This window comes from Canis lupus, chromosome 18 (genome assembly GCF_048164855.1).
Source record: "Canis lupus baileyi chromosome 18, mCanLup2.hap1, whole genome shotgun sequence".
NCBI lineage: Eukaryota > Metazoa > Chordata > Mammalia > Carnivora > Canidae > Canis > Canis lupus.
The window spans coordinates 8,069,603-8,084,684 of record NC_132855.1 but is presented as its reverse complement, the minus strand read 5'-3'; the positions used below and the strand labels follow the sequence as shown (position 1 = coordinate 8,084,684).

At 35.2% G+C, this 15,082-nt stretch overlaps 1 long non-coding RNA gene across 1 annotated transcript in view; it reads right to left on the bottom strand.

The window, feature by feature from the left end:
• LOC140608629 (uncharacterized) overlaps positions 1 to 14,864 on the bottom strand; it is a 28,280-nt gene extending 13,416 nt beyond the window's left edge. Inside the window, exons 1-2 of the long non-coding RNA XR_012010605.1 lie at positions 14,734 to 14,864; positions 8,907 to 9,038 (exon numbers count right to left, since the gene is read on the bottom strand). This is a non-coding gene — a long non-coding RNA (uncharacterized lncRNA). The remainder of the gene's footprint in view (positions 1 to 8,906; positions 9,039 to 14,733) is intronic.
• Positions 14,865 to 15,082: the final 218 nt, after the last annotated feature.

Genomic DNA, 15,082 nt, shown 5'->3' with positions numbered 1-15,082 from the left:
GCTTGTGCTAGCAGTAATGCATCTCTTTTACACACATATTGTCTATCTGCCCTACAGTCTCTAATGTTTTTGACAGAGATCTACAGTTTATAAAGCCTTATTAATTTGTTGGGAGAGTAACAACTACACATGTGTAGGTTGGACATAACTGGATCCATTTTCCCTGTTTCAAGATGGAGAATTTACCTAGATTGTTTTTCTTAGCTTTCTAGTTTATATTTATATGTAGCCTGGCTGCATCCATTTTTGTAGTCAGTTCTGCTTGACAGAACTACTCTTTATATTTTTTCTCCCTCCTGATTTTTTTTTCCTGTACTGTTTACTTTACCCCTTCATTGGGACATGGATTCAACCTGATATCCACTTATTTTCTGTTTTCACAGTAATCCTCTCAATTATCACAAATTAGCATTCAGAAACATTTTTTGACTATGAAAATTATCATGGTCTTCCTATAGTCAAAGTTGTATAAAAAATAAGGATTCAAAAATTTATACACTTTAAATTGCTTTTACATTGGCAATACCAGGGATGTTAAAGAAATATAGTATATGAGTTACTCTTGAGTAACTTGCTAACTAACCAGAAATATAAGGAAGCAGGGACATTGATTTAGAAAAATCACAACATTAAGCAGGTTTTTATTGACATGGAAATTTTAGTTCTCTTACTGAATTTCTAATGACTGTCTTCACTTGCATGTAATTGGTTGAATTAACATTTAAATGACATTCAGTCTTTTTTAGATTTATTTATTCATTTATTTATTTATTTGAGTGCAGGAGGAAAAGGGGAGGAGCGGGGCGGGGGGGGGGGGAGAGAGAGAGAGAGAGAGAGAGAGAGAGAGAGAGAGAGAGAGAGTCTTAAGCAGATTCTTCCCTGAACATGGAGCCTGAGGTGGGGCTTGATCTCAAGACCCTGAGATTAATGGAAGATAGTTGGAAGAAAGGCAGGCAGGGTCAAGAGGCCCTCTTGTCCAAGGAGGAAACTACCCTTAAAAGGAAAAAGACTCCATCCTGTTATTCTACACTACCCTGGAAGGTGCCTTCTACCCTTTCCCAAGTGAACAATTACCTGATAGGTAGATGAGCACATGCACAAAAACCTGACTGGGTGACAGGTGCATGGAGGTTAATCAGATTAAAACGGCCTGCCAATATTCTCATTGAAACCCCTTGCTTAGGGGATCCCTGGGTGGCTCAGTGGCTCAGTGGTTTAGCGCCGCCTTCAGCTCAGGCATGATCCTGGAGACCCAGGATCATGTCCCACATCGGGCTCCCTGCATGGAGCCTGCTTCTCCCTCTGCCTGTGTCTCTGCCTCTCTCTGTGTGTGCCTCTCATGAATAAATAAAAAACAAAACCCTTGCTTAGAAACTCCAACAGCAACCCTCTTAGGTCCCCTTCTTCTTCAGGTGCTTTGTACTATCACTCAATAAGCTTTGCTTTGCCACACACAGCACTTTTCATCTGGTCTACTTCTTCATACTTCAAAGTGGTGTGACCAAGAACCACAGGCACTAAAGGAAAAGAAATCCTGAAACAAGATCATGACCTGAGCTGAAACCAAGAGTCAGAGGCCAACTGCACTACCCAGGAGGCCCAACTTTCAGACTTTAAAACCAAAGCTTCTGTATAGGATTTCATCCGTTATCATCATCATCTCTTGTCCTATATCACCCCTACTTATTGATCATAGGCCAGTAGGGCTCCTCAGTCAGGGCTTTTGGTCACATAAATCCAACAAGTAGGAAAACTGTGTAGGAAGAGATTTAGTCCTTTTCAGGCTGATAGGAAACGTTTACCCTATGGAGTACAAGTTGATTTAAGTGTGAACAGGTCTTCCTTGGAGAATCACAGTCTTCTGTATAGAATCTTTCTGTATATGTTCTATTTATAAACCTCCCACCAACTTAGATGGGGCTTTCTGTTTGAGAGGTCATTTCTTTGTCAGAAGGATTATAGAGCATAGATATACTTTCAAATTGTTCACCTTTACTTTCTCCACTTTTTTTTTAATGAAGTATTTCTGTTATATATTTACCCACTTTTGGGCAAGTATCTGGACAGGCAGGCCTCTGAACGCATTGCTCAGGCAAGACATTATAAGACAGTTAATGGGTCATTTTTATTATCATGGATCCATTTATTCATGCAACTAACATGTCTTATAGTTGAGTTTTTTTAAAGAAAAGCCTTATATAGGGAAACTATAGAAAACAGTAGTGAGGCATACCATTAGATTTGGACTTTTTGAAAAGATCTTAGTACCTAATATGTGAGGTGATACAAATTATTAAACTTAGAATCAGCAGATATAAAATTAGTTCCACACAGTGGCTCATCTTTACCTGAATGTCATATAAGTGATACAATGTGTAAGTAAATTTAAAATGTAGAGTGCCATAAAATGTGAAACACTGAAGTTATTGTTGGTCATTAATAGTAATATGTTTTTGTTCAGATAAGCTAGTTGGAGCAAAGTAGAGTGGTAAGATTTAGGAAAGTTTGATATAGGCTGCAAAAAAAACAAAAACAAAAATTGGATTATCCATGGATAAAGAACAATTTTAAAGGTAGAGGAAGCTGAATGATCACAACCTCATAGATTAAACTGAACAGGTTGGAGGACAGCAAGATAAATGGTCAGCTGATATGAAGAATGTGTTGAAAGAAGTGAGGAAACATATACTTACCTGTGATTAAAGAAATCTTTTTCCTAGAGAGATTATATAAAGATAGATTGCTATGGCCAAAGGTAAAAGAGGGAAATATGAAATATACATTAAATTGTTCCTAATATCAACTATCAGTCAACATTTTAAAATGCTTTTTTTCAAGTAGGAAGGGCTAGTTTCATTTACTGCCTCATGTAGCATTTATAACAACCCTAGAATGTAAGGTATATTATTTTCCTAGAATCACATGTGGACTGAAACTCAGATATGTTAGTTGGCTAGCTTAATGACAAAAATGTTTAGGTATAGAACTGGGATTTGAACTCTGGCATTTTTAGTTTGGAGTACAGATTCTCTTTTATCCTCCCTCTGCCCATTTTTAAAATTTTTAATTCGGTGTAACTAATATACGGTGTTCTAGTTGCAGGTGTACCAGATAGTGATTCGCGGTTCCATGTATTACTCGGTGTTCATCAAGGTAAGTGTGGAGTACAGACTCTAAATCATAAAGCTACACTGTCTCTTTTGGCCAAAAGACTAAATGATAGTATGTAGAAATAGTGAATAATTAGCCTCCAAAATAACACAGCTTTATTCATTTTTAAGGTAAAGTATTTCACATGAGAAACAACAATATAGAATATTTTCACTATCACAGGCTTAAGAAATTTTAATGTTGTAACATTTGTTTTATATCATTAAACCAAATAAAATATTATAGTTGTAGTTAATGTCTTCTGGAAATTCTTTCTGATCCTAATTCCCTCACTTCCTAGAAGGAAAAACTACCAAGAATTCAGTATTCATTCGTCTCGTGCAAGGTTATTTTTCAAAAATAAATTTATTGCACAAACTATTATCTAAAAATAGTTTGTGATAATTTATATAAGTTTTAAATGTTATGTAAATTGCATGCTAGGTTCAAAATATTTTTGAGGCTAACACATGATTATACATATAGCTCTTGTTCATTCATTTTAACTTATGTAAAGTCTTCTATTTTATGAACGGACCACAATTTCTCTAACCACTCACCTCTAATGGATAACTAAACTGATTCCAGTTTTTCTGTTTTATATACAGTGCAGTTATGCATACAAGGATTGAAACATCTTCAGATTGGGTTACTCTTGTTCTGCACGTAGGGAGCTTAGAGGTTGCCACTGTGTCTGAATAAGAAGTAGAAAGCTGAAGGGTCTGAAAAATCAGCAACTCCTCTTAGATCTTTAAGAGAGTGGAGAACACAGCAAATCACAGTTCCTGGTAATTGTGCTCCCAAGATTGGAGAGATGTACAGATGATACAGAGATCATGGATGGCTTCCCAGAGCAGAGACTAGCCAGTAGGAAGGATTAGGGTAGGAAATCTGAACTATAATTGACAAATGGCTAGAGGTTCAGTGTGGACAATTCTGAGTTAAAAACTCTAGTTGGGGGATCCCTGGGTGGCGCAGCGGTTTAGCGCCTGCCTTTGGCCCAGGGCGCGATCCTGGAGACCCGGGATCGAATCCCACATCGGGCTTCCGGTGCGTGGAGCCTGCTTCTCCCTCTGCCTGTGTCTCTGCCTCTCTCTCTCTCTCTCTGTGTGACTATCATAAATAAATAAAATTAAAAAAAAATTACAAAAGTGATAAAAAAAAAACAAAAAACTCTAGTTGGACTCTGTCATGGAGGACCTCTGTGCCATTGTGAGTATTGCTTCTAGGAGCTTGACCAGGTTCTCACAGTAAATATTGGAGAAAAATTCCCTTATTTTTCTAGCAGAGGAAGAGGAAAAGGAACCACTTTGAAATACATTAGAGCACTCCTGTTCTTAAGAAGGCCTGCCCTCAGGAGAAACTAATCACTTAGCATCTATTGTGCTGGGGTTTTATCAAAGACTAACTTACTTGACAGGAAGGAAGTAATCCATTCCAATTAGCTCTAGATTCCAAGTGAAAGAAGAGAAATATCTAACTTTAACTTTCTTTAGCCATCCTGTCCTACCTAAGGTGGGGAAGGGGGATTTAGAAGCATGTATGAAGTTTACATTGCAGGAGCAAAAGCTCACTAAAAGACCGAGACCTAATTATAGGACTGGTAGATGCTTCCCTTCTTCCACAACTTACCACCACATTACTAAAGGACTATTTACAATCATTACTTTTACCCAGGATATCATATACAGCTCTTGAGAAGAAATTACAAAGCATACTAAAAGGCAAGACAACACAATTTGATGACACAGAGCAAGCACTAAACCCAGACATGGCCGGAATATTGGAATGATCAGATTGGAGTTTAAAACAACTAGGATTAATATGCTAAGGACCCTAAGAGATAACGTAGACATCAAGCAAGAACAGATGGGTGATGTAAGCAGAAGGATGGAAATCCTGAGAAAGAACCAAAAAGAGATGTTAGAGATCAAAAATACAGTGACTGAAGAAGACTCTTTCATGAGCTTATTAGTAGATTGGGTTCCTCCTATATTTATATGATCTTTATAAAGATGTGCTATAAAGACCTGGACATTTCTTTGTTAGCAAGATGTACCAAGGAATGAGATAATGGGTGCCAAATATGTCTCACAAGAAGTTATTCTTGAACACCAATATCTATTAAGGTGACCTTTTCATCCAGTGTCAGGAATGCAGTGTAGGTGTGGCTATTTAAACGCATCACCACGCTTTTTAAAAATCCGTTTTTAAAGTTCTTCATGTAGGGAAAAGAACCTTTGAAATCATGGGCAGCAAGGCATTTAACTTTTATTTAGTGTGCTCTAGAGGTAATTAATCTTCCAGAGAGTTTCTAAAGCTGATAATATAACAACGGGTGCATTTTTGTTGGACTTGACCTTGGTAGCTTGATCTGAACCCTTTAGTATGAGTTTGTGAAGAATGGATGGAAGTAAAGTAGTGAAGCCCTGTTTCTCTCATTTGTTGCACTTCTATTTGACCTGAGTCCCGGTGAGATGGATAGTTGGCTCTTTATACATTGGGTTGTTACATATAATGTTTACTTCAGCAGCAATAGCTTTATCTCCTCAACTGCCCTTGAAACTTAGCAGAAAAGTTTTATATGATCATGTTCTTGTTTCAAAACCTTGTTTCTTTAAAAAATGCGTAACTGTATTACTAAGAATTGACTTGATTTTCCTTACTCACTGAGATCTGTAGACCTGCCAAGTTTGAATTTTATGGTTTTAGAAAATAAAAATATGTATATATTTATTTATTGTATGTAAATATATATTTACTTATTCTCTGCATGCTGGCAGAAAGGTCAGTGTTCTTTTCCAAGCTCATATTTCATAGATAGCTATGTGACTCAATTTAAAAATTATAGGTAAATGTGGGTTCAAATTCTGGAATAATCCCATTAGCCAATTTCTGAAAAAATAAATCTGAGAATCAAACTTTTTAGCTTTAACTATTAACTATTTTCCATATTGCATATGTGTGGGGAGGAAGCTTTAGACAATACGAAAATAATTGGATTCAGTCTTACGATGCGACCTTGGGAAGATATTGAGAATAACTGGTGGGTTTTGTTTTTGTTTTTTACTCTGTTTAGCATATGCGGTTTATAAACAATTATATAATATTGAAATTATTGGCTTTCTTTTTATATTCCTCATGAATGTTACTATAGTGATGTGCTGCTAAATGTTTAACATCTGGCTCTTAGGCTAGGAGGAACTTGGGTTTGTAGATTTGCCTGTTTCTATGGTACAAATACTTCCATCATTGCTGATGTCTACCAATATGCAAAAATTTAAAAAATTTAGCAGTCAGCTCTCAGAAGCTAGGCACACTGCTAAGTATAATTTTGTCTACTTCAGTGATGTAAAATAAATTTATGAGGACATTTTATTTGGTAGTGTTATTTTAATAACTATATGTTTGCATATCAAAAATACATTTGAAGTATTGTAAGATGTTTAAAATGAGATAATTGACGTCTTAATAGTTTATTTTTGCTTTTGTTCCCCTTGCCTCAGGAGACATATCTAGTAAGAAGTTGCTATGGCTGTGTGAAAGAGGTGACTGCCTATGTTCTCCTTTATGAATTTAATGGTTTCCTATCTCACATTTAAGTCTTTAGTCCATTTTTACTTTATTTTTCTGTATGATGTAAAAAGTGGTCCAGTTTCATTCTTTTACATGTTGATACCTACTTTTCCCAACACCATTTGTTAAAGCGACATTGGATATTCTTTCCTATTTTGTCAAAGATTAGTTAACCATAGAGTTGAGAGTCCATTTCTGGGTTCCAAATATTACTTTGATCCAAAATATTAGAGAAGAAAAGAGGACTTATTTTTTTTCTTTGAGAGCTAAGAAGAATTGGAATAAGATTTCCTAGATTGATTTAGCAATTTGTTAGTTAGACTGGTTCAGTGATTCTCTAAGGGTTCCATTATTTTAAAGGAATGAATTAGCTCACTATCTTCAAGCATGATCATGGTTAGTCTGTGCCTCTCAAATTTTCACTTAGAATGGAAAGAACACCAGTAGGACTTGATTCCTTTGGTTAATGGGTAATTGCAGATGTAACTCTGTTGTCTTTCTTTAGTACTTGCTCAAGCTTTGGTCCCTTCCTAAATAATTACAGTCTCTTTCCTTTTATTTTACGAACCAGTGAAAAACTGCTTCTGCAGTAAAGACTCCCATCCATGCTCGTTAGTGGGATATGTAAGAGTTGAGTGTTCTCTACATCCCGAATATGGTTACCATCTTCTTCCTCCTGCTCCTCCTCATGGCCCTCCTCCTCCCCCATCCATTCTTTCTCCTCCTCCCCATCCATTCTTTCTCCTCCTCCTCTGTCTTCTTTTAATACATCACACCATAACTCCCTACATATCACAAAAACCTGATGAGGTCGGAAATCAGCAGCTTTAGGTTTTAGCTTTTCCTTTTTATATGACAATAAATAGGAAAAAGAAACTCAGACAGATACATTCAATTTGATAACATTTTCTAAGATGATGTTACCTAGAGTGTACTTTACAACTTAAAATACTTTGGGTAGCAATCTTACAGTTTTAGTAGCCAAGTTGTTTTAGGAAAACAGAAAAAATAAAAAGTGGTGTAATCTTCATGGAAGGCATAGGTCTAGAGAGTCACAGGTTTTCTTGAGTGGAAGATTTTAAATAAAATAACATTCAGTAATTTTTCTACATTGTCTGGTTGAAATTGTTACATGGGATGGCCAATGTGACCATGTTGCCAAATCTCTTTTTAAACTATGGTAAAAATAGAAAATTTCATAAGCGTGTGTGTATGTGTAGTTTGTGTATAGTTTTTAAATTTAATTCATTCTTGGTAAGAAATTAAAGTTGCAGCAAAAGCTACAAGTCTCAATTAATGGTTAATGCAACATCTTCTAAGAATAGCAGTCAGTGTATATAGGTACTTTAAAAAATATGACATGATCAAGGTCCTGCATTTTGTTTTTTAAGGTTAGACTATTCTAGAAAATATGTTCTATGTTTAACACTTCTCTTTGCTGGAGCCATTTTCTTCCACCACAATGCCTTATTTCTCAATTACCCAAGCCAGAATATCTTCACCCTTCACCCCTTGGAGGCCTTTTTTCCAGGTGCCTTTCCAGAAAAACCACAACCCACAGGTATCCTTTTATCTTTCTGAATTACAAAACACCTGTTTACTATTACCTTAGCAATTAATTGTAAATTCAATACAGTGCATGATAATTCAACAAATACTCATAAACCCAAAACATATGTAAAACCTTACACTACAAAATTGCTCATAATATTTTTGTGACGTTACTCTATTGACCTCTTTTGTTACTACTTTTCATGATTACCATATTGACCACTCTAATAAAACTTGAAATTTCCTCCCTAGTATACATTTCAGCCTTCTGCCTTTGTATGGTATCCATGGGATATGGATGATATTAACTCATGTCCAGCCTCAGTGGCTGACTCTGATTCATATTTGCCAGTCGATATAACCTTGTTGATTGGTTCAAGGATAGACTGTAACTAAAGCCTAGGTAGATTAGTACATGGCATTCTAATAGCCACGGTGATTATTTTGGTTTGTTCCAAATAGGACTTTAATAGTTAAAATGTAGAAGACTTCTTTCTTGTGCTGTTTTACCCATTTTACCACTGTGAGAAAAGGCAGCATGAGAATTAAGTCAACCTAAATAGTTGATCAAAATTCAAGTTGGTTTATCTGTATACTCTCGATTGATATTAATCAATAAATTATCTTACCTTTTATGCCATTTTGAATTTTCTGATTCTCGCAAATGAAAACAGTCTAACTGACACAACTCCCAAATCGACAGCAAGTGGAACAGGATCTGTGTCTCATACTTCTTTATGTCCTCAGCACCTGGGAAATATCTAATCACAGGAGTTATTCAGTTATTTGTACTGATTTGATATTGGAAATAAACTCCAGGCTTCTATTTTCTTTTTCTTTTCCTTTTTTTTTTTTTAAAGATTTTATTTATTTATTCATGAAAGACACAGAGAGAGGCACAGAAGCATAGGCCGAGGGAAAAGCAGGCTCCCTGTGGGGGAGCCCGATGTGGGACTCGATCCCAGGACCCTAGAATCATGACGTGAGCCAAAGACAGACGCTCAGCCACTGAGCCACCCAGGCGTCCCCAGGCCTTTTATTAAAGCTCATCATAGCTGACATCATTTAGGAAATCATCAATTTCCAGAAGCCAATTTCAAAAATACCCAAACTGGGAAGTTTGCCATATTGCTTGGGATGTGTGTATACCACCAGAGAGCTGAAAAAATATATACCTAAACAAATTCTTGGAAAATTCATTTTATGTTAATTCATCATAGGATTGACACAAAGAAAAAAGTTGTCATGATTCAACTTTAAGATGTAACTTTCTTGTTATGAAATTATAAGATATATTTAGTAAAAAATTGTAAGATGAATGGTCCTTAAGAAGGGACTAATTTTGCCACTTCTAATGGACATTTCTGATTTATCAGCTGAGTTTTGACATGTTCTCCTCCTCCTTCAAATTCTTTTAAAGTGTTTTAGATGCCTCAGTTTGGGAGTAACAGGCTAGGGCTAGCTTATCTTCTTGAGAGCATGATTTAAAAAGAGTAAAGCCATATCAAGTAACAGATTTTTAAGACTCATTTTTAGAAACAATGACATAATATTTTCATTGTAAGTACAATATAGCCACATTAAGAAATAGAAAATGAAGAAAAAAGGAACCCTAATGCAATTAGCATTATTTGCATATTTTTTACTTAAGTAATGTGCTTTTATTGCTTTCTTGTCTTCGGAGACATGAGACAAAATTTTAGGTTTTATTTTTGATGTAATTATTCATGTAAATGAACTGTGGTACTAGCAAATTCTTTAGGTCTTCTTATTGCAGATTTTAAATATGATAGCCTTGAGGTGAAATCTGAGAATGAGATTTGTTTGGATATACAAACATCTTGTTTGCCTTGAGCAACTTTATGGGGCTGTGGAGGCTGAAAAAAATGAATCATTAAAAAAATAAAACACAGAGCAACTCCTTATATGGATTGCAACAAAGTAAGGAGGGAGAGAAAGCTTTAAATCCCCAATAGTCTCACTTATTTTTAAATGAAACACCATTTTCTATTCCCTTTCCCAAATTTAAATTAAAATAGGCATGTAAAATTATTTTTGTTAGCTATATTTTGGCACAGAAATAATTTTTTATTTGGAAAACTATCCTTAGATGGCAGACATATTTCTCCATTTCAAGTTGTATACTTTTTAAAGGCAAAGGCATAGTAATAGTACTGATAGCTTTTTACCCCTAAGAATTCTAAATCATTATCTAGCATGGAATTATAATACTTTGTGAGGTATGCTCCTTGTGATAATTTGAACTTCAAAGAAACACACATACAGAGAGATGTAAAGATTTATTTAGTGATGCTAGTATTGTTATGTTTAGGACTAAATTTGATTGTTCTTTTAATTTGGTCAAATTTAACTGTTCTCCGGTATTTCTAAGAAAAAAATTAAGATTCTATATCTATAAGAGGTCTTAGAGGTTGTGTTGGGAGGGAATGTTAAATCAACATCTCAAAAATACTCTGGTTTGTTTTTCAGTGTTTTCAGAGATCCATTTTGTCAGTAGTTGGTTATTTCATGAATTACTAGTAGGTTCAAATGATTGAAACAATATAAAAATAAGATTAGCTTAACAATTTAGGTTCTAGGTAGGAATGATAAATAAGTTGTGCTGTGCATTTGCAATTACTGTCCCCTCCTGAGCTCCTGATAGACAATGATTATCAGTTACGGAGCGTTTTCCAACCGGGCTTGAATATTGAGACATTTCAGTTGGCAGTTGAGTCAAAACATATTTGCTGGCTTGATATGAATCACAATTTGCATTTCCAACCCTGGTCAGCTGTCTTGCTTGGGAGAGAAAATAGTCGGGGTTAATACAAATCTATTGCCTCTACTAGAAAATCAATTCTGAGAGCATGCCCTGCTGATATATCATCAGAGCTGCAGCTGTGTATATAAAGTACATAACATTAATGACCTAAACTAAGGGGCCTTTACTGGGGCCAACATATATGCATGAACCTAACTTTCAGAGGACTCTTAGCCAATTTCATTTCTAGCTTTGGCAAAATGTTAGGGGAATGCCAGGAAACAGGGATTCCCCCTTTTATCCAATGATTGCACTCAGATTTGATGCAAGTTACAGAAGTAGAAGAATAGAAAATCCTTATGGTGACTAAGATTAGTGCCTGAATTCTTTTTTTGACTGGAAAAATTCAGCTTAATACTATACCAGACTCCTTTATTAATTGGTATTATCTTACATGAATTTTAACTAATGTAATACCCTTATGTTAATGGTAACTATGCCCTAATGCTAATGATGATTAGCATAATACCATAGCCAACAGACATTTATAACTACTTTTACTTTTAGAAACGAAAGCTGTGGATCATAGCTATCTGTAACTTAGAACTTTATGGCCCTTATTTAATACCCTTACTGGTAAAAACGGTGAAAGTCCGACCACCTAGTATATTCTGGGTACTTAATCAGTGTTAAAACATGAGACTTGAAAGAAGACATGATATTACTGTACTCATGTTCACTGCCTTTTGACTTTGTGCTTTCCTCTTCATAAAGCTTTAGCACATTCTCCTAGAGCAACTAACCAGGACAATTGCATTATCTATAATCATTAGTTTCTCCCTGATTCACTGCTTATAATTGACATCACTACATTTAGTTAAATTAAATTTGAAAAAATGTAGTGATTGAAAATAGCCAGTTAAGTGAACCAGCCAAAATGAACAGTGATTAGTAATGAAAAAAGATAATGATATGCATTGTGATAATTATTGCAATGCTTTTCTATCAAATGATCCTTTTAATTCCTTTCTCTTTCTCTCCTTTATAGCTGGCAGACTTCTTCTGTAAGTATTTTTAGAATTGAGTGTTTATTTTAAAACTAGTTGAGTCAAACTGATTGTGACATTCATTTTTATTGATCCTGACAATGAATAGAGACAAAATAGATTAAGGAACTGTATTTTTAAAGGTTCTAGTTCTGCTTCCACCCCAGTCATAGTTTCTATTCCCTCTGTGTAGCTCCCTGATCACTAAACATTACCTGGCGGGTTTGGCATTGGCTCACGGCAAAATTTTCCACAATTGATCCATCCTACCTTCCGATGAAATATTAATAACAGAGCATAAAGCCAACTTAATAGAATATGTCCTTCCATAAAATAAACTTTTTTGTTTATCACTTTCCAATGTCATTATCAATGTCATGGATGAGGCTTATGGCTACTATACTGCAGAACTATTTATGATATCAGAATATAGCATTGTTCTCAGGTCACCTGTGAAAAAGCAACCTGTCATTATTATTCAATCTAATTTTCTGCTTCTGATGACCTTGAATCCATCTAACAGTTGGGCTACTCTGTTAAGCACTGCAATATTTAATACATTTTCATGCTTTTTGTTTAATTTTCCTCACAATATTCTGTAATTTAGAATCAGGTGGTTATTTTTGGCATTTCAATTTGGCAGCACAAGTTATGTTAAAACAACCTACTAGTACAATGGATAAATAATTGAAACTTGAAAACTGGTCCTGGAGTCCAAATATATGGATGGATTTCCCTCTAGATCATTACAGTTACTGGATATGTGACTTTGAATTAGGTCTTTTGGGTTCTTATTCAGTTTATTTAGCTTTAGTAATATATGTTTATGAAGGTGGTTATGAGAATCAGTTGAAATAATGCAGTAAAAATACTTTGTGAACAATTATCTTTGGTAGCTTGGTTGACTCTCCAGTATTTTATATGCATATGCTCATCAGGGGTAAATTGAGAGAATGCCAAGTAATTGATTTATAATTTTGTCAGGGTTGCAAACAGTTGATCTAATGGTAATATTCTGATTTAAGATTTCGGATTTTTTCCTCCTTCTCTCTGAAATTGGTTTCCATGTAAATACCACATTTATTCTAAATATCATTAAAATTTTTTTTAAATTTATTTATTCACGAGAGACACAGAGAGAGAGGCAGAGACATAGGCAGAGGGAGAAGTAGGCTCCCCACAGGGAGCACGATGTGGGACTCAATTCCGGGACTACGGGGTCACCCTGAGCCAAAGGCAGATGCTCAACCACTTGAGCCACCCAGGTGTCCCTAAATGTCTTTGTTATCTCTATACTTATCTATTTATTTATATTATCTCTATATTTACTTCTAGTAAGGACTAGGGACAAAGAAAGGATTATTTTCCACGGTAAGTACTTGAAAAAGAACATGCTAAGCCTGTTTTGAACTCCCACTCCCAAACTGTATTTTTTTCACCAGGGCAATGTAGTTCAATTGAGATGTTCTTTGCTTAACTGGTTCCTTAGAATAGCAATCCCAGAAAGGATTTTAAAGATCAACTTTTCCTTTAGTTAAGAGAGGTTATTGTCTTGCAGAAACATAAGGGCATTTCTTTGTAGGATAATAGTAAGTCTACTACAAAAGAAATGACAGTGACATTATAAAACTTGAGTATATTTATGTACCTAAAATAGGGGGAAAAACACCAATCAGAAAAAGGCAGCAGGACTTTAAAATATTACCAGTTTTCTATCCAGTCCCTGCAGTTAGTTCTGGTCATGATTACTAATTTATCTATGCAGTTTTAGAGTTATTACTCACTTTGAGGAACACATTTGCTTCTCTTCATACAGTACTTTTTATTTCACTTACCAATGACAATGAATTATCTCATCTTTGTTCAAATGCATCAGCATTCTAACATTTTGCATTGCTGCTCTGAAAAATGTCCCTATACATTAAAAATTTTTAAATCTCTTTTTCATTGACAAAGCTCAGAGCACTTCAGAATTGAATGCTGTCTGTTCTTGTGTCTGTGATCCCTTTCATGCGATGCATGTTCAAAGGGCTTTCACATACATATTTCAGACATTGTGATCTCAGCTTTTGAGAGGGTACGCAATATTTTACTGCCACCAAAATGAATGCAGGTTTCTTTGAAGGACTACCGATCTCGGTTTCTTTTGTCAAGACATATTTATGCATTTACTCTGCTCATGAAATGCTTTTACACTTATTCTAAAGAAGTAAGTGGTAATATATAGATGCTTTTATTTTTCCCCAATGGAGCAAGAAATTTTATCCTAATTTTAAAGGAAAAACTTTTATTACTATTAGAGGGGGAGAGGGGAATAGGCCATTGGAAAGTTTACTTTTTAAAGGCTGGAAAATATCTTAGTCTTCTATTTCTTCTTTAAAATGGATTGCACTTTTATTTATGGTACAGATTGAACTTTTATTAAATGATTGACACAGATGGTCTGAGCATTTATTAAATTAAGTTAGATAAAACCAATTTCTTTATCTAGATGATACCTCTAGGTATTTTGTCACAAATATTAAACTATAATATTTTCCTAGAAATGTAACAGCAGAATTCATTCTTTTATTTTAAAATGTTGGATATGGTTGTATAAGTTTCTTTTGGCTGCTGTAACAAATTACTGTAAATTTAATGGCTTACAGGAGCACCCACTTATAGTCTTATATTTCTGGAGGTCAGTATTCTGAAGTGGATTGGCAGAACTATGTTTCTTCCAGAGGCTCTAAGGGAGAATCTGTGTCCTTGCTGCCTGCATTTGTTGGCATGGACTCACATTACTCTAAGCTCTGATTCTATTGTCTCATCCTCTGTGACATATCCTTCTGCCTCCCTCTTATAAGAATCTTTGTGATTGAGAGAATCCAGGATAACCCCCTCATATCAAGGTCTTTAATTACATTTGCAAAGTTGCTTTTGCCATGTCAGATCACATAGCCACAGGTTCCAGGGATTAGTAAGTAGACATCTTTGTGGGCCATTATTTTGTCTG